The following is a 3,767-nucleotide window of genomic DNA, read 5'->3' as shown; positions in this document are numbered from 1 at the left end:
GTAATTTGGCCATTTTTGTCAGTTTTGGCAAATTTTGATGTATTCAAAGTGTTTGAAATGAGTTTTGATCAATTTTGGGTATTTTGGCAAAATTTAGGAATTTTGGCCAAATTTGGGTCCCAAGGGCAGTTAGGTAATTTGGAGGTGCCTAAGGGCAAAAGACCAAGTTAGGCATTTCAAATAGAATTGGACAGATATCCATTCTAAATGAACCATGGCTCAATGAAATCCCCATTTTGGGTCCTTATGGATTGATCTTAATTAGTGTATTGTGAAGATATAGTAAGAGTATAATGTATTTTAGTTTCAAATCAACGCCTAGGGTCAATCTTAAGGCCAAGTAATAAGGCCAAGTAACCCTATAAACTCTTCTTGAGCTCTCCCATAATGATCTTACCTTCTAAATATTAGAGGTTAGGACCAATATGTGGAATTTCAAGTTGAGCAAAGAGAAGAATTTCGAATTTCTAATGGTGAGGATACCTTTTCTAGTTTTCTAAGACTAGTCAATAGGAAAGTCCTATGGCTAGACCTAAGCTACTAAACAAGTTTTCTAGACCTCAACCAAAAGTGAGTTCAACAATGGTATCAAAGCTTTGGTTTGAGGTTGAAAGGAAGAACGATGGGCGGTGACCAAGTGATGACATCCAAGATCGAGAAGTTCAATGACACAAATTTTACTTACTGGAGGAAGTAGATAGAGGAATACCTCTATGAGAAGAAACTTCAATTACCATTGCTGGGAAAGAAGCCAGAAAAGATGGACGAGGTAGAATGGAATTTGTTAGATTGATAGGTTTTGGGGGTTCTTCTGTTGACCCTGTCGAGGTCTATTGCCCACAATATCAAGTGCAACATGCCCCAAGAATACTTCAATCAGTTTGCAGGCTTACTGAAAGAGATTAATCCACCGAAAAATTTAGTCCTCAAAGATTAATACATGATGAAAAAAGTTGGTCTCCAGTTAAGGCTTAAAGCAGAGAAGATTAATTATTATGTAAATGGATGTATGTTATATCATAAGAGTAGTGTGATGGAGGCTCAGCGCATATTTTGAAATTATGTAAGATTCAAACCTTAGAGTAGAAAAAGTAAGAGACAAAAGGAAATTCCATTCAAGCATCTCTTTTATCTATCACCTTTTTCACGTCTATAGATGTTATACAATTCTATGCGTACTGCTCAACATATGATGCAGCATCTGAGCTGGTCATTGGAAACAACTCAATGAGCCATCCAGTAGATGGGGAGATGTGAAAATCTTTTGATTGCTCATATTCTGTGTTTTTTGTGGAGGCTCGTAACTTCCAACTAGGTTTACCCTCTGACAGCTTCACATTATACTATCAGACCACATCGCCTTACTCTTATTGGATGGTGATTTTTACGAGATATAATCTGCCACTTGAGATGTGCATGGAAACTCTATTCTACTTCATTTACTTCTTAATTTGGCCAATTAAGATGCTAATATATGTTCTGAGAACACGTAAGATCTGTGATGGTATTTTCTTAGTTAACTAATGGTGAAAATCATATGAGATTGTATGGATGAGAATGTAATTCATATGGTTGAGTGCAAAGCAATAGTGAAATAAATTTTGAAGGTTATAGAGTTATAGGACTTTAGAGTGAAAGGCTAAAGCCCCTAACTCGGTTTATTATTTTAGGTTTTGATACGAGATGCTAGCCTTCAGGTGGAGGGAGAAGAGGGAACTCTAAAGTGAGAGCTTGTACCATCCCTATCTAGTTTGTCTTCAAGACTACTCAAACTTTGAATTAGCCAATGTTCTTTATAGCATCTCTATTAAAGGTAAAGAATAATATTGCTCTTATTTGACACAACATAATTTGAATACTTTCACAACATACTTCCTATACTTGTTACTGATTCTTGATAAGAAAAAAGATATTTTATTTACAATGTCTTCATCTTATAAATATCTAGTTAAATTTAGTTAGTTGTATACTTTAAAATTTAGTTAGTTGAATTACCAAAAAGAATTGAACTTTCATTCCTATTATAGCATATATAGTTTGAGTAAGAATATTTTGCATATAGCCTATTATAGCATATATAGTTTGAGTAAGAATATTTTGCAAAGTAGAATTTGTTATCTAATTTCTTCTGACTTATTTAAATACTGAAATTCTCCCTATGGGTTCGATATTCGGAGTCTAATTTCGTCTCACTTATTTAAAGATAATAATTCTCCCTGTGGGTTTGATTTTCGGGGCTTATCCTATATTTAAATATAATAATTGCATTCTTATTTGCTTTGGAATCAAGTTTTTGATGTCATTGCAAAGTAAGAAATATAAGGAAAATTGAGAATATAATCACGTACTTTGTAGTACTGTCATAAAAGATCGGGATTAGTGAGGCATTGATTGCAATAGGTAATAATCATTGCATGAAAATATGGCATTCGAGACACTTCAAGCCAATATTTTCCGTATCCCCAATGCAATACATCAACTTACGTTATAAGCACTCAGAAAACTTCATTGAATGCAACAATTCAAAGATTATTTTTTCATTGATTAAATGTGAGACAATATGTATTTTTTGGCTTTATTATTTTACTTGCATTTTTCTTATATAGTCATAACCGTCTCCTATTGAAATACTCCTTCAGGTCCAATCTTGATTATATGTTATTTTTTATTTTTTTCTTGATATTCATAACTGCATTAAATAGATTATCAAAAAAATTCTTCCTGATATGCATAACATTCAAAATATTCCTAATCTGATTGGTCCTTTAGTATGGAAGATAAAAAAAAACTTTGTTCTCTCCAGTTATGTGTAAGGCCAAAATCTACAAGACAACTCGAGGCTTGTTCGGTTCTCAATGATCTTTTGTACTTCAATATTCAGCAAAAATAAATCACTTCTATTTCTTCTTGAATAAATCACTTCTAAATAAATCACTTCTATTTCTTCTTGAGAGCACTTGGTCTTTCAACTTTACTTTTGAAAAGTTCAGTTTTATTCCTCTAGAATAGATGATCACGCGCTAAGAACTTTCGATGACAATCTTTCGATGACAATCAAATCAAAAAAATTTTCTTCCATGCTTTAAAGTGAAGGCTTTGGACGTGTCCATGCGGTAGGAACAAGCCAATTTCTAGGTTGTGCTCTAATCAGATAGCATCCCATAAGCTAGAAAATCATTGATTGTCCATATAAGAATAACTCTTAGGTGAAAGTTCTGTTTCGTAGTAATATCATAACTCAACATGCCTGTTTCTCACAATACCTGTAGCTCATCAATAAGAGGTTATAATTACACATCAATGTTGACCTTTAGGCAATGTAGATCTAGTATGATCAACACTAGAGAGCAGAACATCTTAATCATAGAAATATCAGGGGATAATATGGCATGATAATAACTGACCAACATGAATAGAGTATTACAACGTGACTGTACTGTGAGCACTATTTTTGGTGTGGAGTTTGCCCGTAAGAAGCTGTCGGTCATAGGAATTAAAATCCCGTTGCCCGCTTCGGAAGGACGTTAAAAAATTTAATTTTGAAAAATATGGAGTCAAACTGACCCCATAATTTTCATAGTTTAGATGAAAGAGCGCTTTACCTCAAATCATGTATCTATCCTGAAGGATGAACACAAGAATTGAGGGTGAGGCTCGATCAAATAAACTAGAGAAGGTTGTGACATCCGTTTGATCTACGAAACCAATATATTGGCCGACAAGTTCCCCTATTTAATATAAGAAATTAAACAGGGTTTACATTATGC

Source organism: Phalaenopsis equestris, unplaced genomic scaffold (genome assembly GCF_001263595.1).
Source record: "Phalaenopsis equestris unplaced genomic scaffold, ASM126359v1 Scaffold000517, whole genome shotgun sequence".
NCBI classification, from domain to species: domain Eukaryota; kingdom Viridiplantae; phylum Streptophyta; class Magnoliopsida; order Asparagales; family Orchidaceae; genus Phalaenopsis; species Phalaenopsis equestris.
The sequence above is the reverse complement of the archived record's forward strand: the minus strand, read 5'-3'. Positions refer to the sequence as shown.